Here is a 19,703-nt window from a genome sequence, read left to right on the forward strand (position 1 = left end):
AAGTCAATCGGAGAAGGACAAACAGTGTACGTTCTCATTCATTTGGGGAATATAAGTAATAGTGAAAGGGAATATAAGGGAAGGGAGAAGAAATGTGTGGGAAATATCAGAAAGGAGACAGAACATGAAGACTCCTAACTCTGGGAAACGAACTAGGGGTGGTGGAAGGGGAGGAGGGCGGGGGGTGGGGGTGAATGGGTGACGGGCACTGAGGGGGGCACTTGACGGGATGAGCACTGGGTGTAATTCTGTATGTTGTTAAATTGAACACCAATAAAAAATAAATTTATTATTTAAAAAAAAGAACTGAGATCCTGGGGTCCTGGAATCCAGCCCTGCATCGGGCTCCCCACTGAGCAGGGAGCCTGCTTCTCCCTCTCTCTGTGCCATATCACCGCTCCCCTCTCATGCTCTCTATTTCAAATAAATAATCTTTTAAAAAGATTAATTCATCTCTAAATAGCTATGGTTCATGCAAAGCCGTTTATTTTATCTCAACTTATTTATCCATTCTCTGTCAGTGCCTATTCTCTCCTTTTTCTCAGTTATGAAGACTGCCGCTAGGAGCACACATCTACATGTCTCCTGTATACAATTTTTTAAAGTTTTTATTTAAATTTTAGTTAGCTAATATACAGCATAATATTATTTTCAGGTGTACAATATAGTGATTCAACACTTACATGCAACACTTGGTGCTCATACAGCCATGTGCACTCCTTAATCCTCCTCACTGGTTTCGCCCATCCCCTGACCCCTTCCCCCTTTGGTAAACATTAGTTTGTTCTCCCAGTGTTTATAGCAACATTATGTACAATAGGAAATTATGGATAATGCTGCTGTAAACATAGGGGTGTATGTATTCTTTCAAATCAATATATCTGTATATTTGGGGTAAATACCTAGCAGTGCAAAAAAAAAGTTACCTAGTAGTGCAATTGCTGGATCATAAGGTAGTTCTATTTTTAACTTTTTGAGCAAACTCCATACTGTTTTTCCAGTATACTGGCTACACTAGTTTGCCTTCCCACCAACTGTGCAAGAAGGTTCCCCTTTCTCCACATCCTTGTCAACTCTTGTTTCTTGTCTTCTTGATTTTAGCCATTCTGACAGGTGTGAGGTGATACCTCATTGTAGTTTTAATTTGTATTTCCCCACCCATTCCTTCACTTTTAATTAGAAAACGCCTTTAAGTCTAAAATGAGTCTCTCTGGGTGTCTAGGTGGCTCAGTCAGTTAAGAAGTTGCCTTTGACTTGGGTCATGATCTCAAGGTCCTGGGATCAAGCTGCATATCAGGCTCCCTGCTCCATAGGAAATATGCTTCTCCCTCTCTCTCTCTGCTGCTGCTCCCCCTGCTTGTGCTCTCTCTCTCAAATGAATAAATAAATTCAATCTTTATAATAAAATAAAATAGTCTCTTGTAGATTTTTTAATCCATTCTGATAACCTGTGTCTTTTGATGAGTGTGTAGTCCATTTACATTCAAAGTAATTATTCATAGATATGTATTTAGTACCATTTTATAACATGCTCATCATTGTTTCTGGAGATTTTCTGTTTCTTTCTTGCCTTTGTCAGTTTTGGTCTCTCCTTTGCACTCAAAACTCTTTGGTCTAGGGGAATCTGGTTGGCTCAGTTGGTTAAATGTCTGACTCTTGATTTCAGGTCAGATCATGATTTTAGGGTCCTGAGATCAAGCCCTGGTAGGTCTCTGCACTGAGCATGTACTCTCTCTCTTCCAAAATAAAATAAAATAAAATTTTAAAAATAAAAAAATTAAACACTTTTGTCTGGCCACATAGTATGGGCAGGGGTTTGTTCTAGTCTTCATGGGAAGGGCCTCTCATACCGAGACTGAGGCTAGCTGATTTAGAACGGCAGTCTCACCAGTGTAGAGGACTGAGGCTTGGTGTAAACAAGTTAGGCTGACAATATTAGCCTTGTGCTGCTTCCAGCAGTTGGAGCTAAAATGTATGGGAGGGAAATGGTGCAAGGCAAACGAATTGTTCCAGGAGAGGCATCTATGTGAATGCTTCTTTACAAGATCATGCTCCAAGAAGAGTAAATAATCTCTCTCCTGTGTACCTCAATCATTCTTCAGATCCCTGATCCCAAGCTGCCTCACCTGAGCTGTTTGCCTGCCTTCTTTCCAGAAGCAGCACAGCCAAGTATTCTGACCTCTAAAACTCCAGGCATTAAGCTCAGCTGGTTGCAAGAACTCATATTTAGTCCCTCTTGTTTTCCAAGTCAATGGCTTTGGGGAAATGTTCTCCTAGTGTGTTCCCCCATGTGCTTCTCTCATTCTCTCTCTCTCTCTCTCTCTCACCTTCTCCATATCCCTGGCTTCCTTCAGTTCTGCAGCACCCAACATCCCTTTCTCCTCTAAACCATGACTCCACACTTCCTACCTTCTTCAATGTGACTTTTTCTCTCCCTTTAATTGTACAGCTTGTTCTGTCAGTCTTCTGGTCAATTTCTGAAGTATTCAGGATGATTTTATAATTATCTAGTTGGGTTTGTGGGACAAGAGGAACCTAGGGTCCTCCAACTCCACTGCATTCTTCCTCTCTCCAAGCCAGTCCTTAGAATAGATGCAATTTTTTTCAACAAAATTCAACATAATATCACAAGAATCATACATCAGAATAAAAGAATAAATGGGATTTATCCCTAGAACCCAAGCATAATTTCACATGAGCAAATCAATGTATACAATATACCACATAAAAGGAATAAGATAAAAAAAACTATATGGTCAACTCAGTTGAAGCAAAAAAACTTTTTGACAAAATTAAATGCCTTTTCATAAATAAAATGTTCAGCAAATTGTGTACAGCAGGAAGGTAAGTCAACATAATAAATGCCATATAGGCAGGTTCCCAGCTAACAACAAACTCAACAGTGAAAAGTAGAAATCTTTTCCTCTAATATCAGGAACAAAACAAAGATACTTAGTCACACCAATTCTATGCAAAATGGTACTGTAAGTTCTAGCCATAGCAATCAGGAAAAAAAAAAAGATATAAAAGTCATCTATGCCACAAAGGAAGAAGTAAACCCAAGGATTTCACCAAAAACTGTTAAAACTAATCAACAAATTTAGTAAAGTTTCAAGATCCAAACTGAGTATACAAAAATCTGTTGCACTTCTGGACACTAAAAATGAACTAGCTGAAACACAAGTTAAGAAAATTCCAAAAGCACCAAGTAATAAAATTAAATTCCATCCATAGGTGAATGAATTATATATGTAGATATAAAATATAAAATTTATATGTATATATAATATATTTATAAAGTAAATATTACTCAGCCATAAAAAAGAAGAAGGTCTTGCCATTTGCAACAACAACGTGAATAGATTTAGAGAATAAAATGCTAGGTGAAAGAAGTCCATCAGAGTAAGACAAATATCACATGATTTCACTCATATGTGGAATTTAAGAAACAAAAGAAACAAAGAAAAAAAGTAGGAAAAAAAGAGAGATCCTGAAACACAGAACACAACTGGTGGTTGCCAGAGGGGAGGTGGATGGGTGGGGTTATTGGTAAAACAGGTAAAGAAGATTAGGATCAAACCATATCTGGGGGCATCACAATGCCAGATTTCAGGTTGTACTACAAAGCTGTGGTCATCAAGACAGTGTGGTACTGGCACAAAAACAGACACATAGATCAATGGAACAGAATAGAGAACCCAGAAGTGGACCCTCAGCTTTATGGCCAACTAATATTCGATAAAGGAGGAAAGACTATCCACTGGAAGAAAGACAGTCTCTTCAATAAATGGTGCTGGGAAAATTGGACATCCACATGCAGAAGAATGAAACTAGACCACTCTCTTTCACCATACACAAAGATAAATTCAAAATGGATGAAAGATCTAAATGTGAGACAAGAGTCCATCAAAATCCTAGAGGAGAACACAGGCAACACCCTTTTTGAATTCGGCCACAGTAACTTCTTGCAAGATACATCCACGAAGGCATAAGAAAAAAATGCAAAAATGAACTATTGGGACTTCATCAAGATAAGAAGCTTTTGCACAGCAAAGGATACAGTCAACAAAACTCAAAGACAACCTACAGAATGGGAGAAGATATTTGCAAATGACATATCAGATAAAGGGCTAGTTTCCAAGATCTATAAAGAACTTATTAAACTTAACACCAAAGAAACAAACAATCCAATCATGAAATGGGCAAAAGACATGAAGAGAAATCTCACAGAGGAAGACACAGACACGGCCAACATGCATATGAGAAAATGCTCTGCATCACTTGCCATCAGGGAAATACAAATCAAAACCACAATGAGATACCACCTCACACCAGTGAGAATGGGGAAAATTAACAAGGCAGGAAACCACAAATGTTGGAGAGGTTGTGGAGAAAAGGGAACCCTCTTACACTGTTGGTGGGAATGTGAACTGGTGCAGCCACTCTGGAAAACTGTGTGGAGGTTCCTCAAAGAGTTAAAAATAGAACTGCCCTACAACCCAGCAATTGCACTGTTGGGGATTTACCCCAAAGATTCAGATGCAATGAAACGCCGGGACACCTGCACCCCGATGTTTCTAGCAGCAATGTCCACAACAGCCAAACTGTGGAAGGAGCCTCGGTGTCCATCGAAAGATGAATGGATAAAGAAGATGTGGTTTATGTATACAATGGAATATTACTCAGCCATTAGAAATGACAAATACCCACCATTTGCTTCGACGTGGATGAAACTGGAGGGTATTATGCTGAGTGAAGTAAGTCAATCGGAGAAGGACAAACAGTGTATGTTCTCATTCATTTGGGGAATATAAGTAATAGTGAAAGGGAATATAAGGGAAGGGAGAAGAAATGTGTGGGAAATATCAGAAAGGGAGACAGAACATAAAGACTCCTAACTCTGGGAAACAAACTAGGGGTGATGGAAGGGGAGGAGGGCGGGGGGTGGGGGTGAATGGTTGACGGGCACTGAGGGGGGCACTTGTCGGGATGAGCACTGGGTGTTATTCTGTATGTTGGTAAATTGAACACCAATAAAAATTATTTTATTAAAAAAATAAAATAAAAATAAACTAGTTATGTTAAAAAAAAGAAGATTAGGAGCACATTTTTGGTGATGAGCACTGAGTAATTTATAGATTTGTTCACACACTATATTCTACACCTGAAACAAAATAACTATATATTAATTATGCTTCAATAAAAATATCATACATCTGTTATAGTAGCAAAAGTCATTTGTTTGCATTTCAATAAAAAAGAAATAAAAGAATAAAATACTTAGGAATAAATCTAACCAAGAAGGTGAGAGACATGTGTACTGAAAATTCTAAGACATTGATGTAAGAAAGTGAAAAAGACACAAATAAATGTGTTTGCACTTGTGGACTGGAAGAAACGATATTGTTAAAATGTCCATATTACCTAGAGCAAACTACAGGTTCTATTTGATCCCTGAATTTTTCACAAAAATAGAACAAATGATCCTAAGATTTTTATGGAACCACAGAAGAACCTGCATAGTCAAGCCAATCTTAACAAAGAATAAACTGGATGTATCACACTTCCTGATTTAAAATTACATTGCAAAGCTATGGTAATCAAAACAGTAAGGTATTGGCATGACAACAGACACAGACCTATGAAACATAAGTACCTAGAAATAAACCCAAGTCTATATAATCAATTTATTTATGACAAAGAATATAAGAATATAAAAAAGGGGTAAGGACAGTCCCTTTAATAAATAGTGTTGAATAAACAGGACAGCCTCATGCAAGAGAATGAAACTGGACAATTATACATCACAAACACTAGGACAAAATGGATCAAATACTTGAGTTTAACACCTGAAACTATAAAACTCCTAGAAGAAAATATATATTTGGTAAACCCCTTGACATCAATCTTGGCTATGATTTTCTGGATCTGACTCCAAAAACAAGGCAACAAAAGCAAAAATAAACAAGTGGGATGAAATCAAGTCAAATTAGAAAGCTTCAGCATAGCAGAAGGAATCATTGAAAAAAAGAAAAAGCAATTTACTATATGGGAGAAACTATTTGTAAGTCACATCTGAAAAGGGGTTAATATCCAAAAGGTATTAAAAAAACTCATACAACTCAGTAGCAAAAAAGAAAAATACATATGATTAAAAGATGCACAGAGTATATGACTACATATTTTTCCAAAGAACAATTATACAGATGACTTAAAGGTAAATGAAAAGATCCTCAACATCCTTGTCTTCATGGAAATGCTCATCAAAACCACAATGATACATAACCTCGCACTTGTTAGAATGACTATCCTCAAAAGACTAGAAATAATAAGTACTGACAAAGATGTGGAGGAAAGGGAATATATTTTTTTAAGATTTTTAAAAATGTATTTATTCATGAGAGATACAGAGACGTAGGCAGAGGGAGAAGTAGGCTCCGGCAGGGAGCCCAATCTGGCACTTGATCCCAGGACCCCAGAATCATGACCTGAGCCAAAGGCAGACATTCAACTACTGAGCCAACCCAGACATCCCTAGGAAAGGGAATCTTTATGCACTGTTAATGGGAATGTGAATTGTTACAGCCACTATGGAAAACAGTATAGAATTTCCTTTAAAATTTGAGAATAAAACTACCATATGATCCACGACTCCCCTTCTGAGTATTCAACCAAAGGTAATGAAAAACACTAATTTGAAGAGATATATGCACCCCCATGTTCACTGCATCATTATTTATAGTAGCCAAGATATGAAAACACCTTTAAATGTTAATCAATGGATTAAGAAATCAATGGACAAAGAAAATCAATGGATTAAGAAATCAATGGACAAAGAAAATGTGAGATGCAATGAAACACCGGGACACCTGCACCCCGATGTTTCTAGCAGCAATGTCCACAACAGCCAAACTGTGGAAGGAGCCTCGGTGTCCATCAAAAGATGAATGGATAAAGAAGATGTGGTCTAGGTATACAATGGAATATCACTCAGCCATTAGAAATGACAAATACCCACCATTTGCTTCGACGTGGATGGAACTGGAGGGTATTATGCTGAGTGAAATGAGTCAATCGGAGAAGGACAAACATTATATGGTCTCATTCATTTGGGGAATATAAATAATAGTGAAAGGGAATAGAAGGGAAGGGAGAAGAAATGTGTAGGAAATATCAGAAAGGGAGACAGAACATGAAGACTCCTAACTGGGAAATGAACTAGGGGTGGTGGAAGGGGAGGAGGGCGGGGGTGAATGGGTGATGGGCACTGAGGGGGGCACTTGTCGGGATGAGCACTGGGTATTATTCTGTATGTTGGAAAATTGAACACCAATAAAAAATAAATTTATTATTAAAAAAAAGAAAATGTGAGTTATAATCATTTATATATTTATAATATTTATATATTTATAAAATAAATGTATATATAAAATATGTGGTAAACATATAATTGTGACATATAAATTTATATATAATAGTGATATACATAATGTAATGTTATTCAGTTATAAAAAAGAATAAAATCTTGAAATCTTGCTACTTGCTACAACATGGGTAGAACTTGAAGGCTTTAACTAAGTAAAATAATTCAGAGAATGACAAATAACATTTGATCTCACCATTTGTGGAATCTAAAAACCAAAACAAAACAAAACCCTAAAACAATATCCTAGATAAAGAGAACAGAAAAAGTCCTCTGTGTGGTATACTTGAGTCTTCACATTTTGAATTAATGCCTTTATTTTGTGATCACTCTCAATAGTTTAACTGAGTTCTGAATTCTAGATACAACAACATTTTCTCTTAGAACTCTAAAGATCTATCTTCTTCAAGCATGCCTTGTTGCCAGTAAAAAGCCCAATGCCAATTCCATACTTATTCCTTGGATGGTCACCTGTTTGTCTCCAGGGAAAATTCATCCCTGGGGTTCAGTAGTGTCACCAGGCACTAGTGACCTGGAGTACTTCCACTTACCACTCAGTATTCAGAAGGCTCTTTAAATGACAGCTGACGGGGATCCCTGGGTGGCTCAGCAGTTTAGCGCCTGCCTTTGGCCCAGGGCGCGATCCTGGAGTCCCAGGATCGAGTCCCGCGGCCGGCTCCCTGCATGGAACCTGCTTCTCCCTCTGCCTGTGTCTCTGCCTCTCTCTCTCTCTCTCTCTCTCTCTCTCTCGAATAAATAAATAAATAAATCTTAAAAAAATAAAAAATAAATAAAGGACAGCTGGTGTGAAAAGACATAGAGGAAACTGAAATGCATATTACCAAGTGAGAGAAACCAATCTGGAAAGGATAAATACTGCACGATTCCAAAGGCATAACATTCTAAAAAAGGCAAAACTGTAGAGTCAATAAAAAGACCAGTAGTTCCCAAAGGTTCAGAGGAGGTAGGGATAAGTTGATGGAGCATAGAGGCCGTTTAGGGCAGTGAAACCAGTCTGTGTGATATGACAACGGTGGTTAAATTATACTTTTGTTAAAACCCATAGAATACACAGCACCAAGAGTGACCCCAGAAAGATGGATCAGTTTGGGTTCATGAATTGTACAATGAATGATGTGAGTTGTTGATAGTGGGGGCTATAGGTGTGTGAGGGCAGGGGATACATGGGAACCCTCTGTACCTTCTGCTCCATTTTGCCGTGACAGTAAAACTGCTTTGAGATATAGTCTATTGAAAAAGATAATGTCTGCTGACATCATTCTTCACCCTTGGCTTTGTGCTTTATTACATTTTCTAAGTGTTGTATGTGTTCAGCAGCTTGCTGCTGTAGGATATATATGATATTACATACATACATACACACAGCATAAAGCAACATATACAGAGACACCAGGGTGGTTAGGTGTCGGACTCTTGGTTTTGGCTCAGGTCAAGATCTCAGGGTCTTGGGATAGAGGCCAACATTGGGCTTCTGGCTCACTGGGGAGTCTGCTTGAGGATTTTTTCCCTCTCTCTCTACTCCTCCCCTGCTTGCAGACACTCTTTCTGTCTAAAATAAATAAATAAATCTTTAAAAAAGATATACAATATAAAAAAAGATATAAATACCTGTGAACTCAACTCCCAAAATTAAGAACTAGAAGGTTTCTTGTATAACTGAATATTCCTACACCCTTCACCCCATATCATGTCTCTCTCTGTATCTTTTCAGACATATAGCACCTTCCCATTTTGAGTTTATCATTTTTTGCTTCCCTCAATTTTTACCATAGATGTATACTTCCTCATAATATATATCATTTGGCCGGACACCTGGGTGGCTCAGTAGTTGAGCATCTGCTGTCAGCTCAGGGCGTGATCCTGGAGTCCCAGGATTGAATCCCACATCGGGCTCCCTGCCTGGAGCCTGCTTCTGTCTCTGCCTATATCTCTGCTTCTGTGTGTGTGTGTCTCTCATGAATAAATAAATAAAATCTTTAAAAAATATATCATTTATCTTTCTTTGGGGAGTGTCTCAGAAAAATATAATTATTTTGTGTGCCATCTTCTATAAGCTGCTTTTCATTTTTAATTGTTTCTATCACATGTGTTTCCATTTTGCCAAGAAAGCACATGTAATCTCTCTTTTCCCTGCAAATGGAAATTTGAGTTTGGGGTTCTTTAAAGTTGTTTCTTTCTCTTCTACACAGTTCTGCTATAAACATCTTACATATGTTTCTGGTACACCTGTGCAGAACTTTCTCCAGAAATAGGAGTGGACTTTCTGGATCATAATATATGGATACTTACACATTTCACAAAAGGAAGAGAATGTGTTACTTATCAAGCAGTATCAAATTTCCCATCATTCAGATATTTTCTGTATTTCTAGTGCTACTAGACAGTTGAGAAGGACCTGCCTGCCCTTACACTCAAGTGTGGAGTAAACTTGCAACTTGGTGTCTATGACCACCCATTTCTTTCTAGAGGAGATTACATGATATCAGACCACCTCTGTATCTGAAGCAGCTTCCTGAATCATGTCCTTTAAGCTCTAGAGGAGCTGCTGGCTCATCTTCCTGGATTTTCCTCTTAATGAACTTCCCCTAGGCAGCCAGTGTTCTCAAACATATCCACAACATTATCTAGTACAACTCTAACATTACACAAGGAGTACTGCTACTAAAAATTTTTTAGACTTAAGTCTGTTCTGGACTGAAGTATGTATCCCCAAGTTCCTATATTGAAGCCCTAACCTCTATTGTGACTGTATTGAAGGAAGTTCTTTAAGGAGGTAATGAAGGTTAACTGAGCTTAGATGGGTGGGACCCTGATCCAATAGGACTTGTGTCCTTAGAGGAAGAGACACCATAGGTGCACACACACAGAGAAAGTCCATATGACGACACAGCAGAAGGTGGCCATCTGCAAGCCAAGGAGAGAAGCTTCAGGAGAAGCAAAACCTATTGGCACCTTGATCTTAGACTTCCAGCCTCCCTAAGAGTGAGAAAATTAATTTATGTTGCTAAGCCCCCCAGTCCATGATATTTTATTATGGTAACCTTATCAAATGAACCTCCTGAGAGCTGTTTCCAGAATCTGATATGATTCCCAATAGATTTTTATTCCAATTCAACCCCTCAGTTTCTCTTCATTGGATTGGAAGTCTGCTTTTAATTAGGTTTGAAAGGACTCTTAAGAATTGAACACCAATAAAAAATAAATTTATAATAAAAAAAGGACTCCTAAGAATTAAAAAAAAATAATAATTAATTCCCTTTTGTCACTGAGGCCTTGAAAACTCTCTTCTTTCTGCCAGCACCATGGCCAGCTATGGGGAGCTGTTCACCTGGATCCATGGGTCCAAGTGACTCCTGGCTGGCCTCCATCCAATCTGCCACAGAGTCTCTATCATCATTCCTTCATCATAACCACACAACACTGATTGGGCTACAGTGCATGAGAGAGCCAGAGTGGCCCACTGAGACCCTGAGTGTGCTCTGAATGCTGAGGACACAAGGCTGAGTTCATGTCCCAGCCTTTTCCTGGGAGCAAAGTGAATGAAGACTTCCCTGACCATGGTTCCTCTCACTGAATTCAACTAGAGAGATATTTTATGTTTCATGAACTATAAAATATATTTTTGGCCTTTTGCTTCCTGACCACTTAAGAAGATCAAAAGTTGACTACCCAAAAGATATGACATATATCTTATGACTTATATTTAGTGCCATTTGCAAATCTAAACACACAGTGCCATTTTCAAATCTAAACATACAGTGAAAAGTCCCATGAAATCAGTGATAAGAAAATGACTGTTGAGAAGGAATTTAAATGACTCAAGAAGCCCACAAAAGCAAATGTTGATGCTGTGCTTCTAGTATCATCGATCAGAGACAAAGAAATTCAGGCTATCTGGTTGCAAGATGGGTGTCCAGGCTGGTGAAGTAGAAATGTTTCCTATCCTCACTAAAGTTTGGGTGGAACTTCCTTTCCACCACACATGTGCCTTCATTTCATAGACCAGCATGTGACTGTGATGCTCAGCACCTCCTTATTAGAGAAGATGGTGGCAATGGAAGTGTTTCATGTTGTCATTTTTCTCAGAGGCCAGTGGGAAGAAGCAGACAATAGAAATGTAGGCAAAACATTTAGAATGAAGTTACTCAAAGCAAACTCTGCTGTGCAGGGAGCAAAGCAAAGTGTCTCTCAGGTAAAGACTATCCCAGGACTAATAGTAGTTGCAGTGTAGGAAATATGGTCAATGAGATTATAGTAGTGGTGTATGGTGTAATCTGGTAGCTACATTTGGGGTGAGCACAGAAGAACATACAGAGTTGTTGATTCATTATGTTGTTCATATGAAGCTAATGTAACAATGTGTGTCAAATATACTTCAATTATATATATATATAATATATAATACATATATTATATATATATATAATATCCCAGGAGTTATCATTAAAAGAATGAAATGAGAGAAGGCCTGGCATTGTGGATATGAGGAATCAAGATGAAACCTGTCTCCTTCCCTGCTCTCTACAGTGATCAATCCACTAATTAATGTAGTACCTAGAGGCATCCTGGCTACCCAAAAAGTGGCTGCCTATTACTCTCTTTCCTCTAGAACCAGACTACTGACCAGGCCAGTCACAACATAACCCTGGACCTCATTCCACATATGTAAAACAAGGAACAGGAGGACTAAGCTATTTGAAGACTCCTTTTGAATCAATGTTTTTTGGTTTTGTGACTCTTGGAAGCACAGTTTCCCTGCCCACCTAAGTATAGACTTGCTGACAGCAGGTTTGACTCAGTCAAGGAATTCAGCTGCCCTTGGGGATCTGACACTTTACAGTTGTCCCATGCAGAGTCACAAGGACTGATGTGAAATGTCCTCTCAAGTCTCTGAGTCCAGAGGTCTGCTTCAGACCGAGCAGCCTCCTTCCTAAGGTCAACTCTAAGGGGGCAGGTAGTGATGACAACAATCCCCCTTCTGTTACAAGCAGCACTAAGACCACCTCCAATTCCATTCCTCCTTACTCAGTTGACTCCAAAAATCCTGTGTCCTTGTGTAGACATGGTATTAGCTAGTTTCACTCTTACAAAATGGGTTCACCTGGGCCTGAACACCAGGTATCAGCACTAGTGCTTTTGTCAGTATTATTTCTGTTGCAAGAGCTTTGTTCAGGCTGCCATAACAAAATTCCACAGTTTGGGTAGCTTAAACAAAAGAAGTTGATTTTCTCACAGTTCTGGGTCTAGAAGTCATATATCAAAGTGTTTTCAGGATTGGTTTCTTCTGAGGCTTCTATCTTTGGTTTGCAGAATCTTTTGTACACATGGTCTTTCCTCTGTGTACCTGCTTGTTTGTGTCACACTTTCCTCTGCTTAAAAGGAATCATAATGGATTAGGGCCCATCCTAAAGGTCTCATTTTAACTTCATTGTCTCTTTGAAGCCCTTATCTCCAAATATAGTTACATTGTGACTTATTGAGGGTTAGATCTTTATCAAAGGAATTAAGGTGGGAGTGGGGACACAATTCAGCCCAGAATAGCTTTCAGGTAACTCCACCAGCCTAGAGCACAGAGGAGGAACAAATGGGGTTACTTACCTCCTTGTCACCTTAAGGTTTTGCTTTCTTGTGTCCACTAAATCCTTTACCATTCATTCATCTACTTCCCAGTTTCCCTCTTGTCCTTTGCTGCTTTCTCCTCTGGAGAGTGTGTGTATGTATCACTATTTGGAATGGCTTTATATGTATATATAGGAAATGGCAGTCAAGGATCACAACCTTTGATTGAGGCAGCAATACAGACTGAAAGGCTGTTGCAACTCAGAGATATCAGAGGCAAATGAGGGAGAAGGAGGAAAACCAACCTCTCATTAATGTCAGAGAGATAAGAAATTACTACACTATCCCCACATTAAGTCATTTTCTGGCACATAATAGTCACTCAGTAAGTACTAGCTGGTTAAAAACTGTATCCACAAAAATCAGAGGCCATAAATAAGGAAAATGAAGAGAATAGAAAAAATTCTTGAAAACATAAAATGTGAGAATTGGGGAGGGGTGTGGGAGAAATAGTACAAGGCTTAGAAAATGAGGCACTCCTTCAAAAGGCAAAAATAAAGTTTAAAGCTCTTCATAAAAGGGGATCCCTGGGTGGCGCAGCGGTTTGGCGCCTGCCTTTAGCCCAGGGCGCGATCCTGGAGACCTGGGATCGAATCCCACATCGGGCTCTCGGTGCATGGAGCCTGCTTCTCCTTCTGCCTATGTCTCTGCCTCTCTCTGTGTGTGTGACTATCATAAATAAAAAATTTTTTAAAAAAAGAAAAAAATAATAAAGCTCTTCATAAATGGCCAGAGGTGATATCTGAAAATGGTTCATTATTCAGTTGACCCAGAAAACCCTATAAAATCTTTCACAGTAAGAGTTTTAAATCTTTGTTTTCACTTTAAGAACACAAGTGAAACTGTCCAGGCCATCAGGTGTAGGCATGTCCATAAAGTCATCAAGTGTCTGTAGGATGTCACTTTGCAGAAACGATTTGTGCCATTCCTGTCACTACAATGGTGGAATTGGTAAGTTGCCCAGGCCAAATAGTGCATCTGGACACAGGGTGAGCAGCCAAAAAAAGAGCACTGAATTTTTACTACACATATTTAAAGATGCAGAAATTAGTGCTGAACTTAAGGGTTTATATGTACAACCTCTGGTAATTGAGCACACCCAGGTGAACAAAGGCCCCAAGATGGGGCATAGGACTTACAGGCTTCACAGTCACATTACCCATACATGAGCTCTCCCTGCCACATTGAGATGATCCTTACTGAAAAAGAGCAAATTGTCTTTAAACTAGAAGAGGGTGTTACACAGAAGAAAAAGATATCCCAGAAGAAAATGAAGAAACGAAAGCTTATGGACAGGAGTAAGTTCTGTACAAAATAAATACAAAGAAAATTTAAAAAAATAATAACTAAAGTTTATAAATACGGTATTTTGCAGGCCTGTCAGATCCAAGTTGTAACTTCAGAAAATTCTTTTGATAAATAATGTGGCACGATGGGGCAACTTCTCCCCACAATTCTGGTGGCACAAAGTGGGGGGGGGGTTTCCCTTCTATGTACTGACCCACCTTCCTTCCATGAAGATAATTGGAGGGTGGCAGTCATTAGTTCTGATTATCTATTGGGTAAAGTATCAAATCAAAGGCCTTGAGTTCTTGGGACTTAGTATCTCTCTTCTTTCTCCTTCACCCAGACCAGTGGGAGGCAGGCCTTGTTCTCAAGAGGACTCTTCCAGTTATAGAATGAAAAGCAGTGGATAGGAGGTTCTTTTTGTCACATGAACTTACCATCTACAGCCTACAGAGTATTTGATATGACCTATTTCTGCAAAACAAACTACCTCAAAACTTAGTGGCTTAAAAATAGGAACAGGTCAGAACATCTTATAATTTCATGGGTCAGGAACTCAAGCAGGACTGCACTGCTCCATGTGGCATCAATGGCAGTCAGCAGGTGGTGTTCAGATCCAGGATGCTTTCACTTATGTGTCTGGCTCCTTGGCTGGCATGACCAGATGACTTAACTCAGCCAGCACTGCAAACATAAGGCAATATGTGGCTTCTTCAAAACCTCCCACATGGCAGAGAAGGGTTCCTAGAAAGACTATTGAGAGATCTAAGTGGAAGCTACAAGGCTTTTATGCTCCACTCTCAGAATTCCTAGAACATAGTCCAAGTCACTAAGGTGAGACCAGATTCAAGGTGGTGAAGGGGAGGATATGAGAAGCAGAGAGCTTGCTGCCATGTCAGTTGAACTAAAATTTGGGTAGAGCAATGTTTTTGCTTCCTCTAAGAGATACCAGTAGTGTATGGGATCTGAAGCAGATAACACCTTATGCTATTTTTGAGAATTGAAAAATATAGCAACATTTTCTATATATGTCTTCTGAAGCAAAAGAGATAAAAGCAAAAATAAACTATTGGGATTACATCAAAATAAAAAGCTTATGCACAGTGTAGGAAACTATTCAAAACTAAAAGAAAGCCTACTTAATGGGAGAAGATGCTAGCAAATGACATTTTCAATAAAGGGTTAGTATCCAAAATGCATGAAAAACTGATATAACTCAATACTCAAAAAACAAATAATCCAGTTAAGAAATGGGCAAAAGCATGAATAAGCATTTTTCCAAAGAAGACATCCAGATAGACAACAGACACATGAAAAGATGCTCAACACCATTTATCATCAGGGAAATGGAAACCAAAACCACAATAAGATATTACCTCATACCTGTCAGAATGGCTAAAACAAAATCACAAAAAAACCAAAAGTGTTGGCAAGGATGTGGAGAAAAAGGAACCCTCTCTCACAGTTGATGGGGAAGTAAACTGGTATAGTCACTCTGCAAAACTGTATAGAGATTCCTCAAAAAGTTAAAAATAGAAATATCCTACCATCCAATATGTACTGAAAAAATACACAAACACTAATTCAAAGGGATACATGTACTCTGTGGATAAGCAGCATTATTTACAAGAGCCAAATAATGGAGGCAGCCCAAGTGACCATCAATAGATGAATGGGTGAAGAAGATATGATATATACATAGAATGGAATATTTTTCAGGCATTAAAAAAAGAATTAAATCCTGTCATTTGCAATGACATAGAAATAGAGAGTATAATGCTAAGGGAAACAAGTCAGTTAGTGAAAGACAAACACCATGTGATTTTACTTATATGTGGACTTTGAGAAACAAAAACAAATGAGCAAAGGGAATAAAAAAGAGAGAGACAAACCAAGAAACAAATTCAACTATAGGAAATAAACTGATGGTTCTCAGAGGGGATGACGGGGGATGGGTGAAACTGATGATGGGGATGAAAAAGTGCAGTTAACATGATGAGCAGAGCTATGTATAGAACTCTTGAATCACTATTATATACCTGAAACTAATTTAACACTGTATGTTAACTATACTGGAATTTAAAAACTTGATAAAAATAATAAAATAAAAATAGCTTGGGAGAATAATTGACTTTGACGTCTCATGATCTTTGCTCATGAGTAATCTAAGCATAAGTGTTAAAAACAAGTAAATAGATGTAAATTAATTTTTTAGATCTAAAATAAATTTTTTAAAATTAGATAAATATTTAAATCATTTCTGAAATCTTTTTGAAAAACTAAAACTTAATTTTGCTGAGTTAGATTAAGTAATGATTTAAGCTAATTTCGTTAAATTTCTAGATCATATGCAAATACATAAAATTATAAAACATTAATAATTAGACTTTCATATCTCTAATTTGGCTTCTTTATTCCTGAGAAACTAAAGATAAATGTAAGTCTGTTGGTAAACTTTTCTGGTATACTGTATAGAAAAATTGTACTATAAAAAGCACATGTTTCTAGAAGTTATAAAGTGTATTTATAAACTTTTCATTTCAAGAACACTGGTCTAACACAGTTAACAAGTGCCCACTACTTAATTTTCACTAAAAAATAAAGTTTCTAAGGGTTAAGAACACTAAATAATGTGTGTTGTTAAAGCTACTAAAAGTTTAAAAAGGAGGGGATCCCTGAGTGGCTCAGTGGGTTAGCGCCTGCCTTCAGCCCAGGGTGTGATCCTGGAGTCCCGGAATCGAGTCCCAGAATGGAGTCCCACATCAGGCTCCCTGCATTGTGCCTGTCTCTGCCTCTCTCTGTGTCTCTCATGAATATTTAAATAAAATCTTTTTAAAAAACATTAAAAAGGAAACATATCTGAAAGAAAGAAAACTGGGATATGTATTTTTGGTTAAAAAAAAGTATATGGACTGGAGAAACATTTTTTTTTTTTTGAGGTAAAAGAAAGTTGTAAAAAGATTATGAAAAAGGAATCTCTGGAAGGGAATTTATTCAAGGTCAGGACTGACTAACATTGCAATGAATGTTCTCATACAAAAATAAACTGGTGCAAAACTAGAACTTGGTTTCCTATCTATTAAAATGCAAAGATTTGTTTGTTTTAAACATTTGATCCACCTTTGGTAATAGGTTGTGAATGTTCCCTTACCATTTAAGGGATCTTCTTAGAAAACAAAGATCCTGTTATATGATGCATTTGCATAAGTGTATAATTGTTCTAGATCTTGTGAAATTCCTGGAAATTTGATATGTCCTAGTATAATGTTATCACTTGTAATTACTCTCCTACCTTCTGCAATTGCTGTCATCAAAACTGAGGCTCACACTGAAAGAACTACCCCAGAATATCAGGAAAATGCTCCAGCTGACATTCATGCGAAGGCAGCCCCCAAAAGAATCTATAAAGACTGTGGCACATGTGGACAAAATCCATTCTGCTGCTGCAAAAATGTCCCTCATTGCCTCAGAGATTTTTGCCATTCTGATGTCAGGCTATCATGGCAACACTCTGCTTCTGACCCAGAGAAAATAAGATAGATAAACAATGGCTGTAACTTGAACAGTCAGGGCTTTTTGGGAAACCCAAAACAGCTGCTTTGTTTTTCTTGGCTCACTAGCAGCTCCTTTTTGTTGTTGTTTTTTCATTCCTTCTCCCATCATATGCATTTAAAATGACTCAAACTATGGCTAGACATTGGAAGGGGGACTTCTATAAAATTGTGGAAACAGTCTACCAGCAATGTCTGACTTGTCAGGCCCATTATCCCGGAAAAATTACTTTTGCCCTAGAGGCTTCACACCTCCTCTTCTGAGACAGTTGTATACCCACAGCTCATCTTTATCCTAGTGTCACCTAGCACTGGTTATCAGTATGTTCTTTGTGTGTGTTTTCCAGTTAGCTTGAAGCTCTGCTGCACGGCTGATGCCCTCACAGTGGCAAAGGAATTGTTAATGACTTCTTTCTTTTTCTCTACTTCTCTTAGTTTAAAAACATTTCCTTTCCTACAGCTCAATGGAACTCCTTTCTTTTCTTTCTTTTTTTTTTTTAAGATTTTATTTATTTATTTATTCATGAAAGACACACACAGAGAGAGAAGCAGGGACATAAGCAGAGGGAGAAGCAGGCTCCACGCAGGAAGCCTGATGTAGGACTTGATCCCAGGACACTGGGATCATGCCCTGAGCCAAAGGCAGACTCTCAACCACTGAGCCACCCAGGGGTCCCATGGATCTCCTTTCTATTTGCTAGATAAGATGCTGCCTAATCCATGAATCATTTAATAAAGCTGATTAGCTCATTAAAATTTATTGATTTGAATTTTTTCAACAGATTAATATGCATCATCTCCCCAGGGAAAGGTATTTAGGCAAGAGATGGGAAGTGTCCGATCCAGAAGCTCTTAGGGAAAAGGCCCTATGCACTGAGAGCCCTGACATTCACGTGATCCTTCTGCAGTTCTTATGAATAAAGTGTGTTCTGAAGCTGCTCTCTGAAAATGTCCCAAATAGTTAACTGCTTCATCCACCAGACATCCTGCCCTCAGTCTACCAAGTCCACAGCACCCAAAATGGAGCATCCAGTCTCTCCCACCCTTAGACCTACAGATCTATGATTCTATTTTTAGATCTCCACACAATCCAAAGTAGCCTCTTGCTTACCAGCTCCTGAAAGAAAAGAGACTTCTCGTGTCAGGGTTGAGCTCTGAATGTGTCCTCTGGCAGGGCAGGAAATGCAGAGCCTGGATGAAGTGCTCCCTGCAGCCCAGGGCAGAAACACTCCTCTGCACAGACTGGCCTCGCACTGGAACAGGTCCTGTGTGCTGGTGTGGTCACTCTGCAGAGATAAAAGAGCTGTCGCTTGCAATGTCTAAACTGTGTGTGAGGAGCTGGCGGGATTTAAATAATCTCTGGCCTCTGTTCCACCCTCACAGGAATTTGGCCAATAGTAAAGAGGCAGCCAGCACATTGTAGAGCCCTGCATTTCCAGGAACAGAAAGTGAAAGGAAAGTTCTGAGGGCTCCTTTTCTGAGAAACACAGGCATTGCCAGGAAGTGAAACTGAAAGGCACCATGGACAGTGATTTTGTGTGTTTTGGCAACATGAGTGAGAGGAAGGCACAGGATCCCAGGCAGGGGGCTTCTCAGCGACCCCCAAGAGGACACTCTAACCAGGCCCCAGGCTCCAGGCCAGGCAGAATCTGAATCTGGAATCAGAGAACACAGGCTGAGTCCTGGAAAATGACTCTCATGCCCACCCCCCGTTAACCTTGGACAGCCCAAACTCCCTGGGGGTGAAGTCTAATAAACAGTGTATCTAGTCCTTGTCCCTGGTTCCTGGCACAGCTTCAGAA

At 38.8% G+C, this 19,703-nt stretch overlaps 1 protein-coding gene across 4 annotated transcripts in view; it reads right to left on the reverse strand.

Annotated features, from left to right (window-relative positions):
- LOC112659732 (immunity-related GTPase family M protein 1-like) overlaps nt 1-19,399 on the reverse strand; it is a 37,157-nt gene extending 17,758 nt beyond the window's left edge. For 3 of the 4 annotated variants that reach the window (XM_035696712.2, XM_035696710.2, XM_035696708.2), the window contains exon 1: nt 19,013-19,399. The gene's annotated coding sequence lies outside the window, so the exon portion shown is untranslated. The remainder of the gene's footprint in view (nt 1-19,012) is intronic. The other variant, XM_035696709.2, reaches the window with a different exon arrangement.
- Between the last annotated feature and the right edge of the window lie 304 nt (nt 19,400-19,703).

This window comes from Canis lupus, chromosome 11, assembly GCF_003254725.2.
Source record: "Canis lupus dingo isolate Sandy chromosome 11, ASM325472v2, whole genome shotgun sequence".
Taxonomy (NCBI): Eukaryota; Metazoa; Chordata; class Mammalia; order Carnivora; family Canidae; genus Canis; species Canis lupus.